We start from the raw sequence: 16,354 nt of genomic DNA, 5'->3' as shown, positions 1-16,354 counted from the left end.
CACTTAACAATCCAATATAAGAACAACACAATACAATAATTTTACACAATCCAATTCAAGAACAACACAAAAATTTTACACGATCCAATAACAATCTAATACTTGAACAACACAACACAACAATTTAAAACAATAACAATCAATATTAACAAGAATCTAGACTAAAAATTTTCCATAAAAAATAAGTAGATGAAGTCTCAATTTACAACAAACATACATACTGTTAGGATCAGTGGATTTGCTAGAGGTAGGTGAATAGCCTATAAGTTAGAATTCGGAATTCTCTTACTAACTTATTTTAGCAAGGGCACACTAATTAATTTAAAAATAATAACATTAATGAAAATAAGAGGCAAGAAATTTACTTGGTTAAAATTTGAGTGGTTGTTAATCCAAGACTATGAAAAATACTATCAATCTCCTTCTTTGAAAAGGTCGGAAGCGGAGTAATCCTTTACAACATTTGAAAGCATGAAAAGAAATACATAGCTTAGAAAATGAAATATAGAATGTGTTATTTAACTTAGAGGACAAACCCTCTATTTATAGTCTACTGGTCGAAATGACCGTTTTACTAACGTGGCAATTCCAGGTGCCTCGGTTGGGTTTGAGGGTACCTCCATGTGATTAAAGTTTGATCCACGCTTAACAACTCATTTGCTAATCTATCAGAATTGAGGTGCCTCAGTTCATCTGAGGCACCTCAAGTTGTCTGTCATGGCAGTCGTTGCTTATCTGCATCGCAATGGCTACTTCTTGTATTTGAGGCCCCTGAGATCAATCTGAGGCAGTTTGCCTCTTGTTCATTCTAGGCGCCTTAAGTCAACTGAAGCACCTCGAGTCTTCAGGGTCCTTAGAGACATTCTAGGTGCCTTAAATGGTTAACCTCATAAGTTGACCATTCTTTGATCCACTCTCTTGGGTGATGCTCTGTTCATTTGGAGTTGAGCTCACCTGAAGCAAACTCCAACCTTCTCCTCGAGTAGATTTTCTCCTAGCTGCTCATCCCTTGGATGCACTGTGCGAGTTCTTCTCACTTCATCGGTGTACTCTTCCATAACTCCTCGTCCCTCGGATGCATCGAGCCTGTTAGCTCCCTTCTCGTGTCATCCTTCTTATTCGTTGCGTCTTCCACTCAACTTCTTGTATTCCTAAGTTCTTGCACACTTATATACAAGGCATCAAACACATGTGACGATCTAACTTAACTCAGTTAATTAACATCACAACTAACGTAAGATACTTACAATCTCCCCCTTTTTGATGTACATTAAACTGAGTTAAAGTTAGGGAAATCAAACAAGAAATTATATATGAAAAACAATTTTACATAATACTTAATTTTGCAATTAAGTCCTTCCCCTTAATTTAAAACTTATTAATTCTCCCCCTTTAATTATATAAAAAATATGGATAAAATGAAAAATAATAGAGAAAAAATTTGGAATTTTTTTTAGGGGATGTACATAGGTGAGCCAAGTTTGTGTATTTTTATCATAATTTTTGAAAAATACTGATTTTTTTTTCAATATCAAACATAATCAAACTGATCATAGATGATGAAAAAACTATTGTTCTTATAGTGAAAAAATATTTTTTATTGTGGAAACAAGTATTTTTGAAAGTAAATACTTAAGAATAGATTTCAATGTTAAACCAACTTACTAGTTTTTCTGAACATTCAAAATATAATGGTTATTTGTAGAAAAATTAAGTTTTTTCAAAATTAATCTTAAAATTTTTTTAATTTTAAAATTAGTTTTTTGTTAAACAATTCTTTAAAAAATATTTAATACTTAAAAAATTTCAAAAAATTTTCTACTAACATATAACATGTTTGTTTATCAAAAAAAAAATTAAGCCCGAAGAAAATTGAACATAAAGTTTATAAAAAATAATTTTTCCAATAATGTTAATAATTATATCTATTGCAATTAAAAAATCTAATAGGTTAAAATAGATTTTGGAAGTCAAAATAAATTCCTACCTATTAGATTTATCAAGTATATTTTAGGAATATCAAGCTTTGAAACTTTTCTAATTTAGCCTTTATGATTAATTAAATATCAATTTAGTCCTCCATAGTATCTAACATTGGGAATTGTTGGGATAAAAGGATATTCACATATTTCCATAATAACATGATATTGTCCACTTTGGACTTAAACCCTTATGACTTTGCTATTGGACTCTACCCAAAAGGCCTCATACCAATGGAGATATCATACATCTTTTTAAACCCATGATCTTTTCTAAATCTTTTCAATGTGGAACTTTGATTGAATCGCAACAATCCTCCCTCAAATGAAGGATCATCATTACTCTCATGGTCTGGACTTTCTCGCGAGCATACGGTCACTCTTGACCTATTTTAGGTCTCCCCGCGAGCATCTGGTAACCCTGACTGCTCCGGGCCTTCCCGCGAATATCTGGTCTCCCTAACCTGCTTCGGGCCTTCCCTACAAGCATCCGATCATCCTGACCTACTTTGAGCCTCCCCGCAAGCATCTGTACTCAGTCACCCTCGACTTGCTTTGAGCCTCCCTGTAAGTATTTGATCACGTTGATCTGCTCTGGGCCTCCCCGCGAGCATCTTGTCCCTTGACTTGCTCCAGACCCACCCTCAACTTCATTCAAGGCTATCCCACATGACATTTAGTCTGGACCATGGCTCTGATACCATTTGTTGTACGGAAGGATGTTTACATATCTTCACAATGACATGATATTATTTATTTTGGGCCTAAGCCTTCATAGCTTTGTTCTTAGGCTTTACCAAGCATACCAATAGAGATATCATACAACTTTTTAAATCCATGATCTTTTCTAAATCTTTCTAATGTGGGACTTTGATTGAATCACAACAGAACTTGTAAGAAATTTGAATTTGAGAATGAATAATCCTTTTCTAATATTTCTATTTGATCTTTTAATTTTACATTTTCAATTTTAAGTTTATCAAATTCTTCTAACTTATTCTCTAACTCTATTTTTTTATTTCAACATATTTCTTCCTTGTTTTGCACAGTGATATACTAAACATCCTAATTGCTTCGTATAATTTATCGAAAGGTAAAAGTTGTACCTCACTTACTGTGTCGGACTCATAAGTGAATGCCCCCTCTCTTCCGAAGTGCCTTCTTCTTCTTCTTCTTCATGGTTAGCCATTAGTGCTAATCTGACATATTCTTCCATCTCGGACTCTTCTGACAACGAGTCGCTCTATGTGACTTTAAGGTTTTTTTTGTCTTGTCTTCTTCCGTTGTTTATTTTTAAATTTTCCCTTATCCTTTAATTTGGGCATTGATCTTTGATATGATATTCTTCGTTATAGTTGTAGCATTTTACCTTTCTTCTCCTATGACTTTAAAGAAACTTCGAAACTTGTCGCTTATTAAAATTGTTAGTTTAAAAAACTTTATTAAACTTTCTTATCATATATGCTTCTTTGTCTTCATCGAGAGATGACTCTGAATCTGGTTCATTCTGTTGGTACTGAAATCACCAACTAATTGAACCTATGTTTTACTATTGGCAAAGGTTCAAAGTTAAGGGTTATTGTGATCTAACGAGCTTAACTAAGTGTGTAGAAAAGTCTTAGTTGAGGCTAGGCAAAGAAGTCTTGGTTAAGTGGATTGGGCAAGAAGTCTTGATCGAGTGTATTAGAAAAGAAGTCCTGTTTGAGTGGATTTGGCAAAGAAGTTCTGGTCGAGTAGACTCGGTAGAAGTCTTGGCAGATCGAGGACATCGGACATAATCTAGGGGTTGAAGATACTAGGCGGAAAGCCCTTGGGGTAGTAGACACTAGGTATAAGTCTATAATGAGTCAAGAATCGGACGTATAGCCGAAAGTCTCAAAGGTCAAGATCCGATTTTGAGCAAAAGTTCAAATAGGTCAGGAGGATTGAATGTTTGACAGTAGGTAAATTCTTCTGAGAGGAGTAGGTGAGGATGCATTCCTCTTTGAGGGAACAGTAGGCATCAATCTGACCAAGGGTGTTAGTGAAATATAAAAGTCAAAATCAGATAGTTCAAAGACTATCAAACTATTTTATTTTTATATTATTTGTTTTCTGTGCTAACTCTATGATGTAGAAGTTAGAAGCCTAGAAATACTAATCCAGACACCTGGAAGTGATCCAGGTGCCCTAAGCTGATCCAGGCTTCTGGAAAGGATCTAAGTGCCCTGATCACCTCGGCTCATGGAAGGATAAGGTGGCAGCCTCTGATTGATCGGTGCACGTTAGCATCTAGGTGTTGGAAGGGATCCAAGCGCTTGGGATGGGATAGACTTAACCAGGATAAAGCTTCGTTGATGTGCAACCACGCCATCAATCCAGGTGCCTGAAAGAGATTCAGCGCCTAGAGGTGGATAATCACCGACAAAGTCAGATCAGATCAGGTTGACTCAAGACGGTTGGAAGGGATCTAAGCACCCTGAATACCTTATAAAAGAAGGCTTCACTACAAAAAAAAGCACCAATATAGAAGTGGTTTATTAGGAGCGGTTGTAACACCGCTCTTGGAAATCCAACAATAGAATCAATTTGAACTAAACTGCTTCTATTGTCTTACCTTTTCAGAGCGATTTTGCAACCACTCTTGTTGAATAGCTTTAGCACTAATTTGATTAAACTGCCGCTATAAACCACTCTTAATGATATAACTATTAGAAGCAATCTTGAAGCTACTAATATTGGGTATCAACAATGGTTCTATGTCAAACACTGCTAGTAACCGTTTCTATTGCTCTAACTTCTAAGAACAATTATCAAACTATTCCTACTAAATACTTTTAACATCATTTTGTGTTAAGTGCCATTATAAAAGGCTTCTATTGCTTCATTGTTTTAGAATTAATTTTCAAACTGCTCCTATTATATAGTTTTAACATCAATTTGAATAAACCATCGCTGTAAACCACTCTTAATTATATAAATATTAGAAATAATCTTGAAACTACTGATATTGGGTAATTTTAGCAATGGTTCTATGTCAAATGTTGCTACTAACTATTTTTATTGCTCTAACTTCTAAGAACAATTATCAAAGTATTCATACTGAATACTTTTAATATCATTTTACGTAAAATGTTGCTATAAACCGCTATCAAATCATTCAAACTTTGGTCGGTAATATTTAATTTGTTTTTATAATCAAAGTTAGATTTAACAGGTAATATATAATTTTTTACTAACCAATTTTTTCGGTAATGTTTAATTTATTATTTATCAAAATTAGATTTGAACCGTAATATTTAATATTTTTACTAGTGTAAGTTAGGTTTCACTGATAAATTAAAATATTTATTGGTTATACTTATTATTAATTTTTTATAATTTTTTAAAAATTTGGACATAGCATTTTTATGTTTAATTTTTTTAATAAAAATATATTTAATATTAAAATAGATTATTTTTCTTTGAATTTTATTTCTTTCACAATTTCTATCTTTTGTTGTCAATTTTTATACTATTTTTTTTTTTTTCATATTTTCATTTATCCACTAATTGTTATAAATATTTTTTTTATCTGGATGCTAAAAAAAGAATTAATTACTAATTAAATATTTTTAACCAGGTAAATTTAGTTAATAACTTATCAAAGTTAAAATTGATCAATAATATTTTTAAAAAATAACAATTAAAGTGTATCAATCCGACGAACCTAACTTAACGGATCCAACTCAAATTGATAGCTCTATCCCGAGGAAATGGTGTAATGGATCACAAGACATTGAAATTATCTACGTAGCAATGATTTTGTGTCAAATACTGCTACTCACCGTTTTTATTACTTAACTTCTAGGAATAATTTTCAAATCGCTAACAACATTTTATTTAAAGTGCTGCTATAAACCATTTTCTCTCTTCTAATGGATAAGAATTAGTGCGGCAATAAACCACTTATATTCTCTCCTCTAATGAGTAATGTCCCTAGGGTATAACACAGATGGTGGACGCATGATATCTCTAGCGTAATGGCCAGGAGTCGGTTACCAGGAACCGATGACCTGTGGTCACCCACCATACGTCTAACACCTGTGTATCTATATTTACCTTGTTTTATATCTGTGGGGTCGACATGAGGGATTCGTTAAGATAGCGAATCTATTTTTTTTCTAATGGATAAGAATTGATTTGCAAACTATACATGTTTCAAACTGCATTCGTCAAAATTATAGTAGTATATAAATAAATAATATAAAAAAACTTGTAAAAAATTAAAAAAGAAAAACGTGTAATTTTTTTTTAAAAAATAGAAAAGCGTGTAAAAAACTAAAAAGAAAAATCGTGTAAATAATAAAAAAGGGAATATATTTTAAAATATAAAAGGGAAAACGTGTAAAAATTTAAAATAGGAAAAATGTGTAATTTTTTTTTAAAAAAAGGAATAGCGTGTAAAAAATTAAAAAAAGGAAAACCGTGTAAATAATAAAAAAGGGAATACGTGTAAAAAATATTAAAAAAATAAAAATATTAAAAAAATAAAAAAAGTAAAAAACCAATGATTAAGTACATCGTGCTATTATCATTTATTCAGTATTATTGATAACGGAAGATTTGTGGAGCATATTTTGCTTAATTGGAAAGGGGGATTACCGCCATATGAAAGCTAATCGTGACAGTCGAATATCTAAATTTCTCACATCATCTAACATCTTTAGTTGTTCCACGCTGGCAATCTGAGTGACGACTCATTCAATAAAATCATGTGCAAACCCTACCCATTTAGCATCCATCGTTGCTACTATTTTTTTCCCCGTCGAATAGCTTCGATCTCTTGTGATGAGTTCGACGACAGTGGGGGCGACGATGATTAAGAGTGGTCTTAGCAAGGCCAAGGGGACAAAGGTTGTTTCTTGGTTGTAGAAGGATGGCCTCCAATTCCCGATGGGGTGCATCGCTCACTACCTTGGGGTCGATCGATACTCTTAGCGCGTTGGTGCGTTGGTTCCGGTGCACCGGTCTCTCTCTATAATCCTCGAGTACATAGATGCTGGCGTAAGCTTCGTTGTTTTGTTCTTTCACTAGGGATCCCATTCTCTACCTAAATTTACATTTCTTTATTGTTCAAGGTGTTGGAGTTGGCCAAAAATGACGAATCATCCCAAAGCACATTCAATTGGTCATGAAAAACGATGAGGAGTTTGGCAGGCTCCTAGCGTGTGCAACGATTTCCAATGATGGGTTGTGCCCAACATCCATCGGGCTTTACTGCCCAAGAAGCAAGGAGGAGGGAAGAGTAAACCAGAGATCAGATCACCCTCACAAGAATTCTAGTTTTTTTTTTGTTCATCTTCATGTTTTGATTGTAAAAGAATCTTTAGAGTTGTAATTAAAAACATCTTTTAATTGTAGTATTCGCAAGTATCTAATCTCAAACCATATTGATTTATTCATTGATCCTGTCTGAGAAGCTGGACAAGACGGAGATTCGGGAGAAAGAAACCCACCGCTGATGAAGAATAATGCCTAGAGAGTGCCAATCCGAGAAACCCAAAGCGGATCCAAGAAGATGAAGCCCCCAAATATCCTCTCGAGGAAAAATACCAATGGCGATGAGGAGATCCAATCGAAGAACACCGGCTTCGGAACTCCCAAGGCTCCCTGCGCACAAGAGACCAACCGACACTACCGTTAGTGACCTAAGACCGGGGTGGAAATCCATGGCTAGGCCCTTCGACGCTCAAGTCAGTAATCTCTCTTGGTGTGGAAGAAAAAGGAAGAAGATGAACAGTAGTTGAAAAATTAGGGTTATGAATGTGCGCAATGATGTGAACTTACCTCGCCAACGGAGAGGATTCCCCTTTTTATACCACTTCATATAACCTCCGTAGTCATGAAGTGGACCCCGGTTTGTTAGAGTTTGTTATGAGATGACGTAAGCTGTGTACTTGTGATAAATGATTTTTTAAGGAATCTTCTTCGTATCCCAGATGTACCTTCTTTGTCGTCTAGCACCTGCAAAACGGTCTAAAAACACATTTCCCGCCAAAAAATATATAACACTGGTTATGCAATCATATACTGCAAACATATTTAGGAACTACTTTATTTATAATATCACTTCTCTTCTATCCTACCAGCTTGTTTTCAAAGTGTTCCTATCCTTCTTATTCACCTCTCCTATTTCTGCTACATCAGAGATATCTTAATGTACTAATGTTTCTTGTCTTAGTCGGAACTGGGTCTGGCTAGGTTTGACCAATTATTATTATCTCTCGTGAGGTTCCTGAGGAAGTGTTCGTCCGGGCTCCTTTATTTATTATTTTAACTAGCATTGGGCTATATTTTATCAGATATCTTTCCAAAATATTAGTCAACCTGGCTGATATTAACCTTCCTTCTTGGGGGCATGTCTCGGTCGATACTAGTCTACTCGCTTTGGAAGTATATCCCGGCCGATACTAGTCTACTCGCTTGGAAGTATTTCCCGGCCGATACTGGTCTACTTCCTTTGAGATATATGCCACTCGATATGAGTCTTCCTCCTTGGAGGCATGTTTCGGTCGATATTGTCCTACCTCTTTTGAGGTATATCCCGGCCGATATTGGACTACCTCCTTTGAGGTATATGCCAATTGATATGGGTCTTCCTACTTGGAGGTATATTTCAGTCGATACAAACCTATCTCCTTTTGAGGTATATCCCGACCGATATTGGACTACCTCCTTTGAGGTATATGCCAATTGATATGGGTCTTCCTCCTTGGAGGCATATTTCGGTCAATACAAACCTATCTCCTTTTGAGGTATATCTCGGCCGATATTGGACTACCTCCTTTGAGGTATATGCCAATTGATATGGGTCTTCCTCCTTGGAGGCATATTTCGGTCAATACAAACCTATCTCCTTTTGAGGTATATCCCGACCGATATTGGACTACCTCCTCTCAGGTATATGCCAATTGATATGGGTCTTCCTCCTTGGAGGCATATTTCGGTCGATACAAACATATCTCCTTTCGAGGTATATCCCGGCCGATATTAGACTACCTCCTTTTAGGTATATGCCAATTGATATGAGTCTTCCTCCTTGGAGGCATATCTCGGTCAATATAAATCTATCTCCTTTTGAGGTATATCCCGGCCGATATTAGCCTACCTCCTTTTAGGTATATGCCAATTGATATGGGTCTTCCTCCTTGGAGGCATATCTCGGTCGATACAAACCTATCTCCTTTTGAGGTATATCCCGGCCGATATTAGCGTACCTCCTTTTAGGTATATGCCAATTGATATGGGTTTTCCTCCTTGGAGGCATATCTCGGTCGATACAAACCTATCTCCTTTTGAGGTATATCCCGGCCGATATTTAGCCTACCTCCTTTGAGGTATATGCTAATTGATATGGGTCTTCCTCCTTGGAGGCATATTTCGGTCGATACAAACCTACCTCCTTTTGAGGTATATCCCGTCCAATATTAGCCTACCTTCTCCGTTTGGTTATATTCTTTCCCCCTCTTATCGGGGACCCATGAAACCTAACCTATATCACTAGCCTTCCCTTCAAGTCTAGTCGAAGGAGGTGTAGACGACTGACTAGACACAAGTCTGATTTTGTCTCTTCCTACCCGTGATTCTGCCCCAAATATTGAAATGACCTCACAGATTTTATGTATAACTATTTGATGAAGCTAAGTATAGTGATTATGTGAATCTCAATATAGTGATTCCTTGAGTCTTTTGATCCTTTAAATATGGTTACAACCTTCTCTCCGTTCACCACCCATCTTAGTTCTCTTCCTTCCTTGTTAACTTTCACTGCTCTTTTCTGGCTGAGAGTATGGCTTCGGCTCCTCCTCTTTGGGGGCGACTCTTGTTGGACAAGGCGAGATCTATATATGAGTTTATTCAAGTTTTTGCTTCGGCTAACTCTAGGGTTCGAGGAACTGTCTTAAGAGATGAAGTTTTTCAAAGTTTAGAATTTTCATCCAAAGATGCCAATGTTCTGAAGGCTCAAGAAACTTCAGAGAGATTTTCACTACTCATGGAGGGCCAATTGAATAGCCCATGGATGTCGCGAGAAGGGCACAACACATATTGCCGACGGGCTAAGCTGGGTGACTCTAGTTGCAGAACTCCAGGGCTTGAGGAGGGAAAAGGCTTTTTCACTTACTTTTCCATCATGGTCTAAATAGATCCATCCCCTTCCCCTTGCCCTTGAGTCTTTCTGCTTCATTGTTTTCTTCGTCCGGAGCAAAATATTGCCACTTATGCGCCTTGACAAGCCTGGGCGAGGTAAAATGTTTCCATCTCTGCTCCATGGTAAGTTTGACTCCAGTGGGACTGAAATTTTCTAAGCATCTCAAGAGCTTATGTTTGTAATTTTTGTTATCTGTTTGAGGTTTACTGTTCTGAGGGGAAATGTAATGTTATGTATTTGACCAGATTCTAAATGTAAAAACAACCTTTTGTATTGAATTAAGTGATTCTATTGAATCCTTCTGATTTATAAGAATAAATGTGATGTTGTGCCCATTACCCCTTCGTATATCCTATGTGTCATTTATCATGGCCGAGGCTATCTTAACCGTTGGAATACTTCTATATTATAGCTAATGTTATAGCAACCAATATTAGCTTATCTATCATAAACAAAACTGTCTTAGTCGATGTTATATTTATCTATTGTAACTAACATTATATCGACCAGTATTGTCTCGTTGATCATAAACAATGTTATTTAAACTGATATTATACTTGTCTAGCATAACCAAAGTTATGCCGGCCAGTATAAAATTATTTTGATCAATGCTAGTCTGCATTTTATAAGGATATTAATTTAAAATTTGTTATTCGCCTAAATCTCTATCCTTAAATGTTTTTGTCCTTAGCCTGGGCTTAGTCAAAATTCAGTCCTTTTCACTTTATTATGTCCAGTTAATTACGTCTCCTTTCGAAACTTCCTGGCTGGTGATTGGCTCTTCTTCGGGTAAGAGAATGTTAGAAGTGTACCACGATGTGTTACCAACCCCAGTGTGATCCGATCTGTCGCATCCAGTATAAATGTTTCTTTATGATTATATGACACATACTTTCTCTTGCCGCAACGTCATGTTAGCCTTTGCCTTTTTTCTGTGATCCTCAGCGTCTGCTAAGATAAAAGTGTTTTGATCTGACGATGGTTGTGTGTTTTTCAAACCCTAAACCCTTCGTCTTCTTTTCAACTTTGTCCCTTCTTTTCTTTTCCTTAGCGTTCTTTTCTCGCTGCAGTCTTCGACCAAACCCCGTGCTCACCGTTTCTCGATGATCTTCTTTCTTGTTTTCAGTAAGTAATCTGTTGTTTTGCTAGCCTATACTCTTGTCCATGGCTGAGGAAGCAATTTCTCCTTGGTACGTCCACATGTCTTCTTCTTTTGATAAAAATGCTAGGCTAACCATTCGTCGTCAGTATGAAATTCCCCAGGAGTATGACATCATAATCCCAAAATCGGATGATCGTCCTCATCGTCCTCCTGCTAATTGCATGACTTTTTTCAAGGATCAGTTGATAGGAGGTTTAAGGTTTCCCATTCCTTCTTTCTTGATTGAAATAAGCCAGTATTTTAATATTCCTTTGTAACAATTTGCCCCCAACGCATTTTGTTATCTATGTGGTGCTTACATGCTGTTTCGTTTGCTAGATATTCCTCCTACTCCTCAAAATTTCTTCATGTTCTCTTATCCCAAGTGCTCAGAACCTGGTGTTTTCTTGTTTCAGTCACGGACTAAAATGGTTCTTTTTGAAGATATGCCCTCGTCTCTCAAAGCTTGGAAATCCCATTTTTTATTCATAAAGTTTCCCGGACCCATTCCTTGGTCTTATGCTTGGAAATCTTCCTTACCCTCTTTGCCCGATATCAGAGAGTTCCATCTCCATCCCTCTTTTCCTATTTATTGTGAAAAGTTGTTAAATCGTCGACTTTTTATTCCCAAGTGGCTGAGAGTCGATCTTCTATACCTGTTTGGCTTAAGCCCCGTCAAACCTGATACTCAAGTCCCTTTAGGTAACACCTTGTTTCTTTCTTCTTGCTTTTAACTAACTAAACTATCTTTCTTTTCTATGTAGTGGAGAGCTTTTATGACGCTTTGATTGATGAAGAACTACGTCTGGAAGAGGACGCAATTCGTGCCAAAGAAGCTGAACTTCTAGCTACTATTATTCCTCCCCCTTCAATCGAAGAGCCGTCTCCTTTAGCTGAGGTACCCAACTCTTTGGGGGTTCTTGAAGCTCTTGAGGCTCCTGAAGGTCTTTCTGCAGAGATCCTTGCTATTTCTTTACCCGCTGTTACTTCACCAGTGGCTGCTGCTGCTTCCTCATCTTCCCCTCTTCCCATCATTGAACTCACGTCTTCTGGCAGCCCAAATAAATCAATAGCTGAACTTGCTACCGGCAAACGCCCGGGGCGCAAACTTATTAGAGTTCCTCCATCCAAAAGGAGGCTTATCCTTCCGGCTAATGAACAGGTTTCAAAAGGTTTTGTTCCTGCTGACCTTCCTTCTGATGAACCTATGTTGGCCGAACTCTACCCTTCTCTTAGTTTTCCTGCCTCACCCTTCTCTAATGCCAGTGCTTCTGGCGATGTCTCTTTCACTTTTCCCCTATCTATTCCAACTTCTGGATCTTTACCCTCCTCACCTTCTTCTTATTTAGTCTTTGCTCCTCCCTCTATCCCTACTTCCTCCTTCTCTGCTGGTTCTTCTACTATTCCTATCCTCCCCATATTACTAGGAGGTTCCTTCGCCGGCGATTGGGATGAAGTTCGTCCCATTTTTGAAGAACTCAATACTCCTGAAGCAATTGATCGTTTCTCCCATAAGGAGAATCAGGTATGTTTACTAACGTCTACTCTCTATTTCTTAGCGGTTATCTCCTGACCTTTTATTATATTTCTAGTGATGGATAGAAAACATGGGCTTATCTCGACTGATGCACAATTTATACAATGAGAACAAGAAACTAAGGTCCGAGAATGATAAGCTGAGACAACATGTTACTGAGTTATCTTCTGCCGCGTTTTCCGCTGCTACCAAGAAACAACTTGAAGCTCAGATTGAAAGTCTTCAAGCACAATTCAAATCGGCTACGGACATCAACCAAGAATTAACTTCCAAAATTGGCGAACTAAAGGCTGATTATGAAGCAGAATTGGCTGAAAAACTCAAAGCCTTGCAGTCGAAGGAAGATGAAATAACTTCCTTGAACACCTCCCTTAATTCAGTTAAAACTGAGGTTTCTGTCAAAGAGAATGAACTGAAGACTTCCCAAACGACTTTGGTGGTCTACAAGGCGAACGAAGATACTCGTTACAAGGAACGGGCCACCACCATGATTGAATCTCCTGAATTCAATAGAACGATCGTGAAGTCCATCTTATCAGCCTTTACTGCGGGAGCTAAAGGGGCGATTCAACAATTACGAGAGGAGAGCTACTTATCTCGTGACCCTCCTCCTAATTTCCTAAATCATCGCAAACTCATTGAGAACAAGCCTCCTGATCTATACCCTCAGCTGACCTTAGTATGACTTAAATTCAAATTCTTGTAAAAGGGGGACCCAAACTCTGTGATGACAATCTGACAAACTTATGTGAAGTTGATCATCCCTTTTTCATTGTTAGTTTTACTCTTCCTTAGGACAGTCATCTGTCTTGTTTAAATATATTAAATGTGGCTTGGCTGGTCATCATAAAACCTCACCCAATAGATTATTATGTTTAGACTGTTTCATCATGACCGGATGGTATATATCAATCCTGACAAATACCGTCCGATACTTTATAGATCAATTATGTTTCGTCCAATCTGGCACAGTTTTATTGTGACGTCCCCAATATCGGTCGATTTGTTTTACTTGATTGATTTATGCTCATATCTTCGTATGTCATCTTATCTATAAGTCTTATATGGTTTTATCATAGTGTATGTTACTTAACTTATTGTGATAAACTTTTGGTCGACATATTTTGGTGGTCTTTATCTCGGCCGATCTATTAGAACCGCCTGATTCATATCTATGGACCTCATCCGGTAGCCTCTAACCAAGTCCTATCTGTTAACTAATACCTTACGCTCAACTTTTGCCTTATTTTATTACACTAATAACCTGAACTTATAATCACTGGACTAACTTTTCTTTATATCCGTCAAGCTTTCTTAAGAATTGTTTCTAGGGAAACTTTACACATTTTTCAAGAAAGATTACTTAACTTTACCTCTCTCTTGATTTTATCCTTTAATATTATCACCCGTTTATGGTGATTGGAATCCCGAGTACTTTTTCTTTTCTTGTTTTCTTCTGTTATCTCTATTTGGGGGTTTTAGCACAGGGCCGAAAGAAAAACAAGGGTTTTACGAAGTTTTCTTCCGCTTTCCCCCATCTCTCTTCATCTTCCTTGATTCCTCTTCCTTCTATTATCTCTCTATGGCAACTTCCCCTCCTGCATGATTTCTCTCGTGCGCTTCTGACCTTATAGATACAGAAGAAGTGGATTTAAAGGCGACCTATGGTTTTCCTTCTTATATAGCTCGTCCCGCTCCTCAAGATAGTCCACATCTTCCTCCTTTAGGGTGTATATCTATCTTTCGAGATCAAGTCCTACAAGGTTTTCGATTTCCTCTCCACTCTTTTTTCTGTGATGTTAGTCTCTATTTTAATATTCCCCTCAATCAGTTTGTTCCTCAATCCTTTTCTATCCTTATGGGTTTTGTCGGGGTATCTAAACTGTTAGATTTTCCCTTGTCTCCTCATCTTTTTTTATCACTTCTTTGTTCCTCGTCGAATAGATGTTGGTGTTTTCAAATTCCAATCTCGTCCCAAGGCTATTTTGTTCAACCGAATTCCTCCTCAGGGGGAATGGTATTACAAATTTTTCTATATGCGTCTCCCTTCTCCTCCTCTATTTCCCATTCAATGGATATATGACCTACCTCCGCTTCCTAGCACCCATAATCTTCTTAACGATCCCTCTGTTGCTTTTGCCTTACCTAAACTGAGAGGAGCAAAATTCAGCTTGCTGCATCTAATTGTGGAGGGTTTGATGTTTCCTTTCGGAATAAGCGATATTGACACCCCTTTGGATGGATCTTTTGGTATGTATAAACATTTCATTCCGTATTTACTGATTAGTATATTTCTTTTATAATGGTGTTTAATTCTTGTGTTTCAGCTGATGTTCTTCTTCCAGCCCTTATGTACAAGAATCCTGCTATGACTAAGTCCTTTGTCAATAATCTTGGAGAAGAATGGTTGCGAGCTCGCCGGGCTAATCCTAATTCCTCCACCCTGGGTTTGCTATCTGAAGAAGAACAATGAGCAGAGGCTGTCGCGGCCATGGAAGAGGAAGAAGAAGAGCCTTCCATTGCCTTAAGCCAAAACTTACTGAGGATGCCCCCTTTAGCGATTTCTTTGGTACTTTTGTGCAAGCTCCTCTTGTCCCAGCACCCATTTCTCTTGCGAGATGTAAGGCACCAATAACTCCTACCCACATTATCTCTAATCTTTCTCTTAGGATGATGAGACTTGGTCTACTCAATTATTTCAGCTCCTTCTGCTTCTGCTTCTGCTTCTGCTTCTGCTTCTGAGATGACCATTATCCCTTCTGTATCTTCTGTACCTCCTGCATTGGCCTTGCCTCCTTTGGCTTCTAGGCCCCGGGCAAAACGGACACCTTGTCGGAGATCTTCTCCAAGTGCCAGCCCCTCAACTATTAGTGTTTCCATAACTGAATCAGCCTCTCCTGCATTGCCACCCTCTATTCCATCTAGTTCTTCCTCTGCTTCTCTTGTTTCTACTATTTCTTTTCCTTCCATTGCATCTTCTTCTTCTCTACCTCCTTCTTCCTCCATTCCCCAACCTTTATTCAAACAGGCTGTGGGTCTACCATCTCAATTGGGACAATCCTCTGATCCACCTAGCTATGGTTCTTTACAACTACAAGGTCTATTGGCCGAATCTTGGCTACAAGGCCAAGAACAACTAAGAGGCCTTAGTCTTCCACATCGAGCCGACCATCATAGTCATCAGGCAGTAGCTGTAAGTATTTCTGGTTATATGTTATCAACTTCGTATTCTTATCTTTAACTATATCATCATTTTTTTTTTGTTTAGTTCCTTGCCTCAAGTCTGCATATCGACTAGCTACTTATGGCTAAGGACCAGGAGAACCATAAGTTAAAAACTCAACTAGAGACATTGAAGGCTACTTTACCTTCTCCTAATAACGACCTGGCTCAGTTGCAAGAGAAAGTGGCTTTGCAAGATCAACAATTAGGGGCATTGAGACAAGAATTAGAGGAGTCACAACAATTACTGAAAGACAAAGAGCTTGCAAGGAGAACTCTGGAATTACAGGTGGATCGACTGCATT

Source organism: Zingiber officinale, chromosome 6B (genome assembly GCF_018446385.1).
Source record: "Zingiber officinale cultivar Zhangliang chromosome 6B, Zo_v1.1, whole genome shotgun sequence".
Classification (NCBI taxonomy): domain Eukaryota; kingdom Viridiplantae; phylum Streptophyta; class Magnoliopsida; order Zingiberales; family Zingiberaceae; genus Zingiber; species Zingiber officinale.
The sequence above is the reverse complement of the archived record's forward strand: the minus strand, read 5'-3'. Positions refer to the sequence as shown.